General features: G+C 36.2%; 1 protein-coding gene across 8 annotated transcripts in view; it reads left to right on the top strand.

The window, feature by feature from the left end:
* The window catches only part of CCSER2 (coiled-coil serine rich protein 2), a 156,039-nt gene that overhangs the window by 41,399 nt on the left and 96,761 nt on the right, over window positions 1-17,879 (top strand). The window lies entirely within an intron of this gene.

The raw sequence follows: 17,879 nt of genomic DNA on the forward strand, positions 1-17,879 counted from the left end.
ATGCAGTTACTGCTTTGGCCTGCAGATGGCATATGGCACTTTTACTCACAATTTACTAAACTGAGTTAATCTCATGTATTGAGTGGGCAGAAAGTGTAATTTTCCTGTGTGCCTGGTAGGCAAGGGAACCAGACATGAATGGGCACTGGAAGACCTACCATATATTTATACATGCATATTTTAAGAAAATTTGCTAGTAATGTGGATTATATGCAATGTGAATAAAGTATAATTGGTGTGATTAAAATTATTCTCTATGATTACTTAGTACATAAAATACAATTTTCCAATAGTTGTAAGGAAAACTGGTAGTCCTTGTGGATATATTAAATTCCAGGAAGATTTTAGGTGATGGAATTTTCTATCTCCATGTAAACCTGTGACTTGGAAAAAAAATAAAGGTCATTACCAGAAGCTTGTTAAATTGCACAGACATGGAACGTACACATACTTAATTTAGAGGCATCATCTCTTATTTCTTTAGATAAAGGAAGTTCAGAAAAGGTTACAGTTTAAGAGCGTTATGGGCTGTCTTACTAGATAGAACTTTTTAAGCGAGTATGATTTGAGTTGAAATGAGCATTGAGTCCAGCAGATGGCAGCAGTCAGCCACCTGGTACTGGACATTTTTCAGACAGTTCATTGTTCTTATTACTTAAATGATGAGATAGCCTCTGGAAGAGTTCAGTACATATCTGAATTGACCATTAGTCTCTACAATTCACGAATTTCCTTCTTGGTTATTTGGCCTGTGTATATGAGATGGTAAACAACAAAAATATTCATTCTGTGCTTTGGAGTGGAATTGGTGTCTATGTGTCATTCTCTTTGGATCTAAGAGGAAAACAGTTTGAGAAAGAATGGAGAAGTGATTAAGTTGAAAAGACTGTGATAGTGGGTTTATCATTTTTCTCTAAAAGTCTACCAACTTTTTGCTTTTTCTACTTTAAATGAATTTTATTAGGTGTATACTTGTTTAGGGTTGTTTCCTTGGTAAAGTGGACTTTCAGTCATGGTGTAGTGCTCTTCTCTAACCCTCATTATGCCTTTTGTCTTAAGGCCTCTTTTTTTCAGAATTAGTATATTTTACCAGTTTTAATTATATTTTTGTTGCCTTTATCATGTATGGTTTTAGATTTTCGTGTAAATAAGTTTAGTAATGTTTTTCTTTACAGCTTTTATTGTGTGTGTGTGTGTAAGACATCGTTTTCTGGTCCTGGGGCCACACAAAGTACTTAGTATGTTGAGAGCAGCTGCTGCTGCTACTGCTAAGTTGCTTCAGTTATGTCTGACTCTGTGCGATCCCGTAGATGGCAGCCCACCAGGCTCCCCCGTCCCTGGGATTCTCCAGGCAAGGACACTGGAGCAGGTTGCCATTTCCTTCTCCAGTGCATGAAAGTGAAAAGTGAAAGTGAAGTTGCTCAGTTGTGTCTGACTCTTAGCAACTCCATGGACTGCAGCCTACCAGGCCCCTCTGTCCATGGGATTTTCCAGGCAAGAGTACTGGAGTGGGGTGCCATTGCCTTCTCCGACTATGTTGAGAGGCAATATAGCAAATAATTAAGAACCAGGACTATGAAGCAAATTAGATTAAAAATCCCATTACTGTCTTGTACTAATTGTATACCTTTGGATTCTCTGTTCCCTTTTTTTTTTTTTTTTGTAATAGAATGGGGATAATAACAGCACGTATCTCTAGGGCTAATATTGGGAAGTAGATGCCTGAATGTTTTAACAGCCATGTGATAGTGGTTGTTGAGTATTTTTGAGTGTCATCTCAGACTACCCCATGGGATTGCTGTGAACCTTAAATAAGGTCATACATATAAAATAATTAATGCCAGGGAAATAGTAAGAGCTCAGTAAATGTTATTTATTTTTATCCTGTTGTTTTCATTTTTTTTTTTTAACATTTAAGACTTCCATCTGAAGTTGGTATGAGGCATAATAATTTACCCTCATTAATATTCTTTCATAATATACTTGGGGTGCTATGCAGAAAAAAAAGGCTTAATTAACATAGCAGCTGAGATTGCCTATCCTTAGAAAGGCTGACCCTTTGCTGGTAAACAGTTCCCTTACTGTGATACAAAGCTTTCCCTTAAGTGGTAAGAGTGGTTCACTGTGCCTCAGCTGTACTATGTGGTTTATGCTGTGTACCTGCTTTATTTCTGGGGTTCTGAAATTTTCGTATATCATAGGCAGAGGGTGCCCATGTCACCAGCCCTCAATTAAAAACAACTGAATTTCTTAGGGACGTGTGTAACAGACAACACTTTTCATGTGTTGTTGCAATTTGTTGGAGGGATTGAGCATGTGCATTGATTCTACTGGGAGAGGACTGAAAGCTAATGCTTCATTTCTTCAATTTTGCCCCATCTGACTTTTCCTTTTCTCATTTTGTTTCATGTCCTTGTGCTGGAACACATCTTAGTTGTGAATATATATGACTGCTGAGTCCTGTGAGTCCTTCTTGTGAACCATCTAACTTTGGGGATGGTCTTGAGGACTCTGACATAGGTACTGATTCTAAGTTATCTTTGTTCACTGCAGTATCCTTTTTATTTATCATCTTTTCATATTTCTATAATAATCCTTTGAAGTAGCTATGGACCAGTTAGTAACTCTTTCTTCAGATTTGGTTGAATTTAGGTGGGTTGAGTAAATTGATACTGAGGTTGGGAACTAGCTTACTGACTATTGTACTCAGTCTGGTATTCTTGATTTTCAGCCTTATGTCTATTCAGGATAACCGAGCATTTTAAAACTCAGTAAACTTTTAGTTGATATTTAACTTTTTTGAACAGGAAATACAGCCTTTTTTTTTTTTTTTTTGCTAGTAAATGTTGTCAGAATCATACTTTATGTGCACAGGTTTGAGCGGAAGCATTTTCTGCTGTTGTGAGTACAGCGAACCATACTCAGATCATCTTTGCTGTGGTGCTGTGACCAATATAAGAGCTCCCATTGCAGGGGAATTGAATTAAAATGTCACAATGACTGATTTCCTGACCCTTAAATATTTAGGGATTGATAATTTTAAATCATCACATGGACTGCTTTTATTTTTGGAAGGATTTTTATGGAAGACTAAAGAAGTGGTTGAATCAGATGTTCCTGGCTTTCTTTTTCTGTTCTATCAGCCTTGACTTATCTTCATATAGTAGACAGGTTTAACATCTTTATCATTTAGATAGAACCTTTTTCATTTTAAAATGTAAATTCAAACTCTAGCTTGGAAGCTTTTGACAATCAGTAAGTAGTTCCGACTCATGATGCCAACACCCTTTATTGCATGTTTCTTTACCTGTGCATTTGTAAAGGAACAACTGGCTAGGTTTGGGTTGCTACCTTGGTGACTGATGTTACTAGACTTTATTGAAACTTAAATGTATGCTAAATGTCATAATATTCCTTGCAGTAACTTACATGGGAATGGGACTCCGCTCGGACTCCCCTCGGTTTTTTTTTGCATTGAATTTTGAAATTACCTGTGGCCTAGAAATGTAGCAGAGGAATACCAGAATATCAATTTGGTTTGTATTTGTCATGTTTAGTTTCACTGTGCTTTGTTTAATCTCTGTGTACTGTTTCTTTGGGGTGTATTAACAGGAGTCAGCAGGCTACAGCCTTGAGGCTGTCCACTCATTTTTGTAAATCAGTTCAGTTCAGTTCTCAGTCATGTCTGACTCCTTGCGACCCCATGGACTGAAGCATGCCAGGCTTCCTTGTCCATCACCAATTCCCATCGAGTCGGTGATGCCATCCAACCATCACATCCTCTGTCGTCCCCTTCTCCTCCTGCTTTCAATCTTTCCCAGCATCAAGGTCTTTTCCAATGAGTCAGTTCTTCGCATCAGGTGGCCAAAGTATTGGAGTTTCAGCTTCAGCATCAGCCCTTCCAGTGAATATTTTTGTAAATAAATTTATGTATATTATATATGTAGATAAACTTTTGTAATAAATTTACATGTGGTCTGGCTGCTTTTGTGCTACTCTGGCAGTGCTGAGTAGTTACAACAGAGACTGTATTGCACACAAACCTAAAATACTTACTCTCTGAGCTTTAAGAAGAAGTTTGCTGACCCTTATATTAGAACACTGCAAATAAATTTTAAAGATTCAGAGATTAACTTTTTAAACCAAATAAAAGTCTATGGAAACCTCTTAGGCATTCAGTTTTCTCTGTGTTATCCTTGCTAAGCCATCATCCTCTGGCTCCCAGTGGGAGGCATCCATTGATACATTTAACATATTTGACTGTCATGGGCAGAGCACTGTGGATACAATGATCCAGAGGGTTGCAGGTTCTGTTTTAGTGCTTACATTCTGTTGAGGCACATGTAGTTGAAGGATGTAGCTAATTCATTAATTATCTTCAATTGATAAGTGAGGAAAGTGCTGCAAAGGAAAATTACCAAGTGAAAGTATATTGCTGGAACTCCTGGTCTGGTGTGGGTGTTAAATAAGGCTATTTTAGAAAATAATGGTTAGGCTTAGTTGGCCCAGGGAATACAGTAAGTTGGTTAAAAGGATATATGTGATTGGAAGAATGTTGGTTTTAAGCTGGAAAGGGGCATAACTTGATTTACATGTTCAAAATAACTTTGTATAAAGATTGAACTAGAAGAGAAGCCAACAGTATGCTGGAAGCTGCCATTCATGTGAGGGGTGGTAGTGCTTGGACTAAAGTGGTGGCAGAGGGGAGCTTAGAGGAACCTGCAGTTTTGAAAGTGGATTTAGAGGGTACAAGTGATTAAATTCCATTGCTCGTTGACTGTAAGGGAGAAAAGTGTTACCTCCTCACTTTGAAAGTTATGATTAGTACTGCTGCTCTCATTCATTCTGCCAGAATCATCCTAAATTGCCAGTTTGACTTATTTTCCTGATGGTTTTCCCATTCCTTATAATGTCAAACCTAAACTACTTGACTGGCTCTCCATGGCCTGTTCTACTTTATACAGGTCTATCTAGTTGCTTTTAATCTCCAGATCCTACTACATGTCTTGAATATAGTGATAACATCTCTATCACATCACTCTTCTAGGTTTCTGGCACTAAATAAGGACTCAATATATACTTGTTGAAACAGTGCCATGATGATGTGCCATTTAATTCAAAATAAATAGAAACACTTAAAACTAAATAAAATGTTTAATATTATTCAATAGTTTTTCTGTACACATTGTGACATAACCTATTTACAGAGTAAGTTTCTAAGGTACCACGTGTCATAATAGCAAGTTGCAAGTAGCTAAAAATGTGACATTAGCATAGACTGATAGTGGAGGGACAGCTTACAGAAAGTTGAGACTGACCTAATATAGGTAAATGAACATGTCAAACTGACAGTGATACTTTCAGTATGCTCTGATACAGAATGCAGAACTTGAACTCATGGAAGGGATCTATTACAAATAAGGGGACAGAATGAGTTGAGGAAACTACATTTTTCTTAATTTCCTTTTTATTGGCTAGACTAGTGAATCTACCATGCCCATTTAATTACTAGCATAACTTCTTGGCCTGTTAATGTAGCTTTCAGGTTTAAAAACAAAGTTTAAATTTATTTTATATAGTTGTTGTGACCCTTTAAACATAATATTTTTCTTCATTTTGTATTATTATTTCTTGTAGATTAAATCTCTTTAATATGAAGTTCAATTCAGTAATGATTTATTGAGCTTCTGGTATGTCTCAGGCATACTGTTCAGTGCTGAAGTTACTGAATATATGTAAGGCTGTCTTTATTCTTTATGGATTTGAAATCTAGTATGATAAGCGATTATAAATATATAGTCATAGTGTAGTTTTTAAGTGATATAATGCATGCTGTGTTAGCATATTTATGATATACTATGAGGAAGTGACAGCTGGGTTGAGTTTTGAAGAATGGATACAAAGTGGACCAGTTGGTCAAAGAAAAGGGAAGGTGAGTGTTTTGGGCTAAAGAATAGCATGTACGTGGAGGGACCACAAAATCATGATGTATGAGAGGAATATCTGCATTGCTAAGAATATGATGTGTGAAGTAGAGAGTGGTTAGAGATGAAGCTATGAAATTAAGAAAGTGGAAAGGAAGAAAAATCTTGTATCTCAAATCAGAAAGACACATGTTTACAAATCAGATTTTAGAATAAGGCAGATAGAATTTAAATTTTATATCAATATCTGTATTTCAGATCTTTATATACACTTCCAGTCTGTATATTAAGACCATGAGTAGAGTGTTTTTTCTGCACATTTTTTCATTTTTCATAAACATGGAATTACTGGATTATCTAAAACTTCTGGGTCAAAGCCCCCATTTCAGAGAAAAAGTGAGTGAATTTAAAAGTAGTTTGTTAACGAAAAAGAAAAAGAATAAGTAGTTCACTATGAAGTTCTTTTTACCTAGCAGAGAACCTGGCATAGAGTAGATGCATAATTAGTAATATTTATGAATAAAATATTGAATTCCATGAGTTGGATCAGATAGACCTTATGAACTAGTTATAGTTAATGAGGATGCTGAGGCAGAGTAGTTAAATGCGTTTACTAATTAAATGAAATTTGGGCTTCCCTGGTGGCCCAAATGGTTAAGAGTCTGCCTGCAATGCAGGAGACCCAGGTTCAATCCCTGGGTCCGGAAGATCCCCTGGAGAAGGGAATGGCTACCCGCTCCAGTATTCTTGCCTGGAGAACCCCATGGACAGAGGAGCTTGTTGGTCTACAGTCCATGAGGTCAGAAAGAGTTGGATATGACTGAGCAACTAACACAGGAGTTATTGAAGTTGCTGTTCTAACCTAAATGAGTAGTCACTTCAGAATTGTTAATTTGTACCCTCACAGGACATACCTTTATCAGTTAGAGTATGGTGCTTACGTAGAATTCCTTTGCCTTTAGCCTTTTGGACTCCATTCATTTCCACAGTTACTTAGGATAGTGTTTTATTCCTCTCACCTCCTTCAGTGAGGTGGTTTCATAAACTTAAAAAAAAAATCGTATGCATTAAGATTTAATCTGTGCTATAAAGATCACTGAATTTTGACAAATGCTTAATGTCTTATTTCATAAAGAATAATTTCACCATCCTAAAATGTCCCTATATTTCATGTGTTTATCCCTCCCTGCAATGAACCCCTTGCAAACACTAATGTATATAGAACATCTGTATTATAATTTTGCCTTTTAAAGAATGCCATATAATTAAAATCATACACCATATAGCTTTTTCATATTGGCTTCTTTCATTTAGCAATATGTGTTTAAGACTGATCCATATCTTTTTATGGCTTGCTACTTCATTTCTTTTTATTGATGAGTAATATTACACTGTATGGATTACCACAGCTATCAAAGGACATTTTGGTTGCTTCATTTTTGGCCATTATGAATAAAGCTGCTATAATTGACCTGCAGGTATTTATGTGGACAGGTGTTTTCATTTCATTTGGGAAAATACCAGAGTGCAATTGCTCAATCATGTGGTGAGACTGTTGAGCCTTATAAGAAATTACCAATCTGTTTTGCAAAGTGGCTGTACCAGATTGCATCCCTGCTAAGACTGTGTGAGCGTTCTAGTTCTCTGCTCTCACCAGCAGTTGGTATTGTCAGTGTTCTGTTTTTAGGCATTCTAATAGGTATACAGTAGTATTCTGTTATTGTTTTAAATTTGGAAATTCCCTAACAACAGAACGTTTATCATGTGTTTGTCATCTGTATATCTTTAAGTGTCAGTTTAGTATCTTTTGTCCATTTTTAAATTGATTTCTTACTGAATTTTGAGAGTTCTTTGTATACTTCAGATGTCTTTTATTAGATACGTGATTTGCGTGTGTCTCTCCCAGCCTATGCCTTGTCTTTCATCCTCTTTAAAGTGTCTTTCACAGAGCAAACTTTTAATAAATTCCAACTTAATTTTTTTTCTTTCACAGATCATGCTGTAGGTTGTATTGTTAAAAATCATCACCAAACTCAAGGTCATGTAGTTTTTCTACTTTGTTTACGTCAGTAAGTTTTATAGCCTTATACTTTGTATTTTCATCTGTGGTCCATATTGAGTTAGTTTTTGTGTAACACTCATGTTTGTGTTAATTTTTTTGCATGAAGTTTTTTCTAAGAGTTCGAGCACTGTTTGTTGAAACGACTATACTTTCTGCATTGAATTGCCATTGCTCTTTTGTCAGAATCAGTTGCGTGTATGTGTGTGGGCCTCCTTTTGAGCTCATTGTTTTGTTTTGTTGATCTGTGTGTCTATTCTTTCGCCAGTAACACAGTGTCTTAATTATTGCCTTGTTATGTCTTATACTAAGTCTTGTGTTGTATAATAAAGAATTCAGCTGACTTTTGTTTCAGTTTTTGTGTGGGCGCCTCTACATCTTTGGAATTTCCCAAGTGATAGGGGTGTTTTTGTTCATGGTGGGTCCTGATAGTTTATGCTAACAAGGTGACTCAGGCTGGGGGTAGGGCATGCAAGAAGAACCAGACATGCAGTTAGAATGTTGGGGTCTTGAGCCCTCTGATAGTTTGACCTCTAGGGAGCAAGGGAACTGGGCTGGAGATTGTGTGTAGTCATGTCGCTCGTGATTCAACCTTGCATGCCTTTGTAACGAAACTCCAATGAAAACTCGGGATACTGAATCCCAGGTGAATGTCCCTGGTTAACCATACTTTCTGCCTATTGTTATTCATCAGTTTGCCAAGGAGGTGACCTGTTCTGACTCCATGGAGAGGGAACATGGAAGCTTCACATTTGGGACCTCCCTAGACTTGGCCCTTGTGTCTCTTCTTTCGGCTGATCATGATTTATACCATGTGGGCTATAATACAAGTGTAATCATAAAGTATAATCCTTTGCTGAGTGTTGTAAGTTGTTCTGGTGAACAACCTGATGGAGTAGTTTGTCGTTTAGTTGCTGAGTCAGGCCCGACTCTTTTGCGACCCCATGGACTGTAGCCCACCAGTCTCCTCTGTCCGTGGGATTTCCCAGGTAAGAACACCGGAATGGGTTGCCATTTCCTCCTCCAGGGGATCTTCCTGACCCAGGGATCAAATCAGTGTCTCCCGTGTTTTTGTAGGCAGATTCTTTACCGCTGAGCCACCAGGGAAGCCTTGAGGGAGTATTGGGAACCTCTGAGTTTGTAGTCAGTTAGTAGGAAGTACACAGCCTGGGAACCCTGAGATTTTTTGGCCAGTGGTGTCTGAATTAAATGTTAGTCTTGTGTAAGACTGTGCCATTAACCTGTGAAGTTTGTGCTGACTCTGGATAGCTAATGTCGAAAGTCATTGTAGCTGGTGTCAGAAAAAAATGAAATATGCTACATCTAATTTGATTGACTGAAACATGTGGGAAGTAAAACGATTAAAGGACTGGGAATGAAGAAATTTTGATTCTTGGATGGCTGTGTAGTCAGTGATCATATGAAAGTGCAGCTGTGCTGTGATCTGTTACTAAAGGCAAAAGTTTTGGAATATTATTTAGAAATGGTGGTAGCCACACCCCCAATGAGGTGACTCACTGGATACAGAAGAAAATGCAGAATAAGAAACAAACTGAATATATTATCCGTTGGCTATTGTTACTTGTAATAGCTAAACTGAAAGTAATACAGAGTGCTGGGGCTGATCGTGATGCTGGGCCAAGCTTAGATTTCAGTCTGGTCTACTACCAGTAGCTTTAAAGCCAACCCTAATGGGAACGATTATTCTAGGACAAAAGGCAGTACTCTTATGAACACAGGTTACCAGGAAGGTAGTAAAGTTAGGGAGAGGATGAGACCATAAAGCTACTGAAACCAGGGGTTATAGTGCCAGGGAGTAGTCTTATATTGTGGTCTGTGTCATCAACTTCCTGAAGAACTTTTATTAAATGGATTGTGAGAGTGACTAATTTAGGAGTAGTATCTTTGGTTTTAAGTGCTGCAGAGTGGAAGAGAGTATTGGGTTGATATAGGTAGGACCCACAACTCACTATAGAACCATCACAGATGGCTGTTCATAGTAGGTTACCTGGGGGAGTGGGTAGCCTGGTGGACTGGATAAAACCTACTGTAGTCTGTGTCCCTGAGAAGAGAGACTGTTTATTCTATAAATGCCAAGTGGAACATCACAGATGACGGGGCTGTGCCCTCTATAGCAAGCCATGCTGGATTGACTTTATAATGATTGTACTATTTTTCTATTGAATATGCCCCATAGTTAGGTCATATCAACTCTTGTGATTAAGAGGACTCCTTTTACATGGGCACCTCATGAAACCATACTGTTGTAAAACCAAGCAGCTGTCTGAGAAACATTATTAGATTTGCTGTCTCAGTTTCCCTTATCAATATTAAAGGTAAAAAAACAAAAGTCATTAACAAGAAAAAGGAGGAAAACAAAAGGGGAGAGCCAAGGGATTTGTCCCAGTAGGGATTGATGTTTATGAGAAGTGGGGTGAATATATGGGACACTGATGAGGTTAAGACAAAGATGTGAATGCAGCACTGTTGAACATTGAGTGTCTCAATAGGAGCCAATGCTGGTTCTACAGCTCCAGAGGGACCTCAGCAACACCATTCTATTTATCTCAGTTTGAAAGAATTTTAAAAGCTGACAAAGATGAAAATGAGGACTCTGACCTGGAATCACCTGGGACAATAATCTGGTAGATTAGTCAAAATGAAGACAGATGGAAAAAAGGTACAGGGTCCCTTGGCTCTTACCCTCTGGGGAAGAGTGAGTGGGTGAAAGAGTCACCAGCTGTAGAAGAGACCTTTCTGTACTCCTTGACACAGACATCCATGTACTTTGGTATCAAAATGTGTTGATGAACAAGTCCTAAACTGGGGCCCCTTTTAGATTGAGAGAAGATAGTAATGCTTGGGTTGATGGATCAAGGTGAAAGTTCCACGTGAAAGTTTAATCAGGTTTTATGTAAAGTAATTGGTCCTCTTAGCTGAATGTTTTATGGAAAAGGATATTATGCCCACGGTAGTAGTGTGAAGCCAAAAGTTTGATAAAATCTTGATAGAGGCTACTGTTAGGAATGCATAGTTGATGGTCCTGTGAAGGTCTGAGAGTAATAATTCCGCCACCAAAAATACAATTCTTAAAAACAGCTTGAGGATTTTTATCTTTACCTATTTGAAATAGTTTCTCTCTGAATGGTTATTCCATGAACTTGATACACAAGTTAGATTTGTGAATATTATTTTACTTTTGATTTTTAGGGATTCGTTTAAGTATTATTTGCAATAGTAGAATATTGAAAACAGCATAAACCCCCAAATAACATTCATAATACATAAGAATAGCATTTATAGAGGCTAAGTAGTGGAAAGAGTATGAAAATATAGATATTTGTTTAAAAGTTTCAAAATTTTATTTTTTAATTAAATTAAAAACTAAAAACGTATTTATAAAATAATTTAATTGTAATTTATTTATTAAATTTATTTTTAAAATAAATTAAAAATTAAATAAGTATTTAATTTTAAATCAGTAATTTATTAATTACTTATTTAATTTTATATTAACTTTAGTTAAATTAATACTTTATTTTAAATCAATAAATCTTAACAATTATGAATAATTTAATTATTTTATGATCAATGATTTATTTCAAATTAATAATTTATTATTTAATTTTTAGAAAAAGTAAGCAAATATGAATATATTTACCACCCTTCAACTTCTAAGCATATACATTATGCTTTTGCTATTACAATTAGTTCTTTAATAAATAGCCTTGGCTTTTTGTATTTTAGGGATAGATATATAGAATTGTGATACTGTATTAAAGGTTAGATTTACAAGCAATTTTCTTAGATATCTGAGTAATATTTTTAAATTTTCAAAAGCTCTTTTTTATTCTTGAATGAAATTTCTTTCAACATTTATGGTTAATTTTATGTTGAATGAAATTTCATTAGAAATGGATTTAGAAAAGGCAGAGGAACCAGAGATCAAATTGCCAATATCTGCTGGATCATCGAAAAAAGCAGGAGAGTCCCAGAAAACATCTGTTTCTGCTTTATTGACTACACAAAGCCTTTGACTCTGTGGATCACAACAAACAGTGTAAAATTCTTCAACAGATGGGAATACCAGACCATCTGACCTGCCTTCTGAGAAATCGTATGCTGGTCAAGAAGCAACAGTTAGAACTAGACATGGAACAACAGACTGGTTCCAAATCAGGAAAGGAGTACGTCAAGACTGCATGTTGTCACCCTGCTTATTTAACTTAAATGCAGAGTACATCATGCGAAATGCTGGGCTGGATGAAGCATAAGCTGGAATGAAGATTGCCAGGAGAAATAACCTCAGATAGGCAGATGACACCACCCTTATGGCAGAAAGTGAAGAACTAAAGAGCCTCTTGATGAAAGTGAAAGAGGAGAGTGAAAAAGTTGGCTTAAAACTCAGCATTCAGAATACTAAGATCATGGTATCCAGTCCCATCACTTCATGGCAAATAGATTGGGAAACAATGGAGACAGTGAGAGACTTTATTTTTTTGGGCTCCAAAATCACTGCAGATGGTGACTGCAGCCATGAAATCAAAAGATGGCTTGCTCCTTGGATGAAAAGCTATGACCAACCTAGATAGCATTTTAGAAAGCAAAGATTTACTTTGTCAACAAAGGCCCATCTAGTCAAAGCTATGGTTTTTCCAGTAGTCATGTATGGATGTGAGAGTTGGACTATAAAGCTGAGTGCCTAAGCATTGATGCTTTTGAACTGTGGTGTTGGAGAAGACTCTTGAGAGTCCCTTGGACTGCAAGGAGATCCAACCAGTCCATCCTAGAGGAGATCAGTCCTGGGTGTTCATTGGAAGGACTGATGCTGAAACTGAAACTCCAATACTTTGGCCACCTGATACTAAGAACTGACTCACTGGAAAAGACCCTGATGCTGGGAGAGATTGAAGGCAGGAGGAGAAGGGGACGACAGAGGATGAGATGGTTGGATGGCATCACTGACTCAATGGATTTGAGTTTGAGAAAGCTCCGGGAGTTGGTGATAGCCAGGGAGGCCTGGCGTGCTGCAGTCCATGGGATTGCAAAGTGTTGACACAACTGAGTGAGTGAACTAAACTGAAAGTGAATATTTCAGTGGCAGTTAGTGTGTTTGCAATATTTTGTGTAACCACTACCTCTCTTTAGTTCCAAAACACTTTATCAGCCCTCAGTAAACTTTGTACTCATTTATTAAGTAGTTACTCCCCATTCACCCCTTCCCAGCCTCTGAAAACCATCAATCTACTTTTTGTATGAATTTATCTACTTTGGATATTTCATATATGGAATCATACAACATGTGACCTTTTGTGCCTAGATCTTTTACTTAGTGTGATGTTTTTGAGGTTCTTGTATATTTTTGTAGCATGTATTAAGAGTCCATTCCTTTTTAAAGTTGAATAATATTCCATCATATGTACATGCCGTTCATCCATTGATGGATATAGTACGTATGGGCTGTTTCTGCCATTTCGTTGTGAATAATACTGCTGTGAACATGTATGTACATGTGTTAGCTTAAGTATCTGCTTCAGATTTTTAAGGTATATATATCTTTGAGTGAGATTGCTAGACTATATAGTAATTCTGTGTTTAACTTTCTGAGGAGCTGCTAAACTGTGTTTTTATTTTTTTTAACTATAGCTGAATCATTTTACATTCCCACCAGCAAAGTATAAGTCTTCTAGTTGTTCTGCATACTTGATGGCACTTGCTTACTATTTTTTATTCTTGCTTTTTTATTATAGTCAACCTACAGGATATTAAGTGGCATTCCATTGTGGTTTTGATTTATTTACATTTCCTAAATAATTATAGTAATATTGAACATCTTTTTGTGTGCTTATTGGATATTTGTATATCCTTTCCAGTTAAAGTCTATTTAAGTCCTTTGCTCACTTAAAAAACTGGGTTATTTGTGGTTTTATATATCCTGGATACTAGATTCTCATTTGATACAATTTGCAAGTATTTTCTTTCATCTTATAGGTTGTCTTTTCACTTTATTGATAATGTCCTTTGATGCACAAAAGTTTTTTTTTTTTTTTTCACAAAAGTTTGTAATTTTGATGAACCCAATTTATTTTTTGTTTTATTGCTTCCACTTTTGATATTGTACCTAAGAATTTATTGCCCAACGCAAAGTCATGAAGATTCAGGTTCTTTCGTGCTACCACACACATTTTATAATTATTTGTTCTAGTTCTATGAAAAATGGTGTTAGTATTTTGATAGTGATTGCATTCAATCTGTAGATTGCCTTGGGTAGTATGATTATTTTAACAATGTTAATTCTTCCAGTCCATGAACACATATATCTCTCCATTTGTCTGTGTCATCTTCAGTTTCTTCACTGTCTTATAGTTTTCAGAGTAAAAGTCATATTCCTATATACTTTATTCTTTTTGATGCAATTGTAAATGGGATTGTTTTCTTAATTTTTCTTTTTGATAGTTTGCTGTTAGTGTACAGAAATGCAACAGATTTCTGTATATTAATTTTATATCCTAACACTTCATTTATTCTCAGTTTTTTGGTGGTGTCCTTAGAATTTTCTAAATATAGTATCATGTCATCTATAAACAGTGACAGTTTTATGTTTTACTTTCCAATTTGATTTCCATTTATTATTTCTTTTCCTTGTCTGATTGCTGTGTCTTGGACTTCTAATACTATGTTAAATAAAAGTGGCAAGAGTGGGCATCTTTGTCTTGTTCCTGATCTTAGAGAAAATGCTTTCAACTTTTCACTACTGAGTATGATATAAGCTTTAGGTCTATCATATGTAGTTTTTATTATGTTGAGGTATGTTCTCTCTATACCCACTTTCTGGAGAGTTTTTAATGTAAGTAGATGTTGAATTTTGTTAAAAGCTTTTTCTGTGTCTATTGAGATGGCCATATGGTTTTTATTCATCAGTTTGTTAGTTATTATATCACATTCATTGATTTGCATATATTAAGCCATCTTTGCATCTCTGGGATAAATCCCACTTGATCAAAGTGTATGATCCTTTTAATGTGTTGTTGAATTTGGTTTGCTAGTGTTTTGTTGAGGATTTTTTTCTTGTATTGCTATAAATTTCCTTTCTAGAGCTGCTTTTGCTGCATCTCATAGATTGGAACATTATGTTTCCATTTTTATTTGTTTCCAGTTCTTTGTTTTTTTTTTTAACTTTGATTTCTTCTGTGACCCAGTGTTTGTTCAGTAGCATATTCTTTAACTTCATGTGTTGTAGCTGTTTTTTTTTCTTTTTGTAGTTGATATCTAGTGTCATAGCGTTATGATGGGAAAAAATACTTTATGTGATTTCAGTTTTCTTAAATTTGTTGATACTAGTTTTGTGTCCTAAGATATGATCTAACCTGGAGAATGTTGTATGTGCACTGGAAGGGGATGTGTATCTTGCTCTTTTGAACGGCATGTCCTGTAGATAATTATTAAGTTCAGAGACTAATGCATTCTTTAAAGCCAGTGTTTCCTTACTAATTTTCTATCTGGATGATCTGTCTATTGATGCACATGGGGTTTTAAAGTCCTCAATTATTACTGTATTACTGTCAGTTTCTCCTTTTGTGTTTGTTAATAATTATTTCCAGTATTTAGGAGTTTTTCACTTAAATTGTTACATTTTCACCTCCAGAATTTTTATTTTTCATTCCCTTATGTTTTCTATCTTCCCTGATATCCCATACTGAGATTTGAGCATATTTAAGATAGTTGATTTAAAGACTTTGTCTATTAAGTTCAGTGCTTGTGCTTCCTCAGGGATCAGTTTTGTTAATTTTTTCTTTTTCCTTTCCGTGATAGATGCTGCTTTCTTTGCATGTCTCTAAAAAGGTTTTTGTTGAAAACTAATCATTTTAAATATATTAATTTAGCAACACTGGAAATCATAGCCTTTGTCTCCCTTAGGGTTTGTTTTTGTTACGTTTTTGCAGGCTTATGGTATAGCGTTTATTTTAATGACTTCTAAAATAGAGAAGAGAGTGTGAATTTCCTCTCTTCTTGTCATGTGTGGTCTATGAAGTGTGTGCTACTTTAGTTTATGTTTATTGAGTGTTTTATGCAGAGATTTCCTTGAATACCAAATGGCAAATAAAAAGAAAGAAAAAAAGAGGGCGAGTGAGAGTAAGAGAAAGGGATTAAGGGAAAGAAGAAGAAAAGGAGGCAGGGAAAGAAAAAGAATTAAAAGGAAAATGAATTAAAAGATCTTACAGTCAAATTGAAGAAAAAAAAAAAATCCTCCCAGTGACTCTGTCTGCACATTGGCTCAGTGTTGGGACAGTCCTTCAATACTAGCCTGACCATTTACAATTCTACCTTCATCTTCATTTGCTCGTTTTTTCCTGGGCTAGAGATCAGCCAGAGGTGAAAGTTTTGGGTTTTCTTACTTAGGTCTTTACTGAGAATACATTCTGCCCTGGGCATTTTTTGTGGCTTCTGAAATTCACAACATACATGGCACTTTTGAATTACCTAATTTCCCAAAGAAATTCTCTCCCCAGCCTTTTTTTCTCAGTCTTTTAGTATTCTATGTTTCAACTATAATCTCTTGTCCCAGGGTGATATGGATTATTTATTTGACTTAAAATGTTTTTGACTAGTGCTCACAGCTTTTCTGCCTGAGTGAATTACAAGTTGGGCAAAGCAATGATAAGCACTTTGTATTAGTCATTCAGGTAACCTCAGACAGGTTAGAGCAGACAGATACAATATTTCATGAAAAAGTTGCCACCGTGCTGTTTGGAACCAGTAGCAGAATCCCACACTAGAAACAAGGTCTGCTTAAGTCTGCCGTCAAGCCGGGGAGGAGCATATGGGAAAGGCCAATCTCAATAGTGATTGGAATGCAAATAATTACAGCAGGTCTGGGAAATGGTTTGGCAGCTCCTTATGAACTTAAACATAGACTCACTATATCACCCAACAATCCTACTCACCTGGGTATTTACGCTAGAGAAATGAAAGCTTATGTTCACACAGAAACCTGTACGTGAATGTTCATAGTAGCTTTATTTATAATAACTGAAAACTTGAAAAACCAAAACATCCTTCAGTGAGTAAATGGATATACAAACTGGTATGTTCATGCAGTGGAATACTTAGTTTTGTTTAGTTGCTAAGTTATGTCCAACTCTTTGCGACCTCATGGACTGTAGCCTGCCAGGCTCCTCTGTCTTTGGAATTTCCCAGGCAAGAATACTGGAGTGGGTTGCCATTTCCTCCTCCAAGGGATTTTCCCGACCCAAGGATTGAACCCATGTCTCCTGCGTCTCCAACAATGGCAGGCAGATTCTTTACACTGAACCACCAGGGAAGCCCTACTCATCAGTTAAAAAGTAACGAGTTATTGATATATTCAGTCAATTTAGATTAATCATAAAGGCATTTTGCTGAGTGAAATAAGCCAGCTCTAAAAGGTTACATACTGAATGATTCCATTTATGTGATATCCTTAAAAGACAAAATTGTAGTGATGGAGAACAGATCACTGTTTGCTAGGGGTGATGAGTGGAAGAGAGTGTAATTATAGCTGGATAGTATAAGGAAGTTTCTTTGGGTGAAGAGATTATGTGTCTTGATTACATTGGTGTTTACACAAACTTATATGTGTTTTAAAATTCATAAACTATATAACAAAAGAAAAAATTAATTTTACCACATGGTGATTAATAGAAACTGGTGATGGTGTCCTTCGTTTGTCAAAATCATTTAGGCTTTCTCCAATTTATTAATGAAGGAGAAATTCATTGAAAGATTTCATAGATGGCCCACCATCTCTTGGTTCACTCTTCTTTAATGGAGAAGCATTCTCAGAGACCAAGCAAGTTCTGTGCACTTCTGCTAATATGTGTTCAGTCAGGGTTTGAATTCCAGTGGGGCTTGGGGGA

Source organism: Dama dama, chromosome 15 (genome assembly GCF_033118175.1).
Source record: "Dama dama isolate Ldn47 chromosome 15, ASM3311817v1, whole genome shotgun sequence".
Taxonomy (NCBI): Eukaryota; Metazoa; Chordata; class Mammalia; order Artiodactyla; family Cervidae; genus Dama; species Dama dama.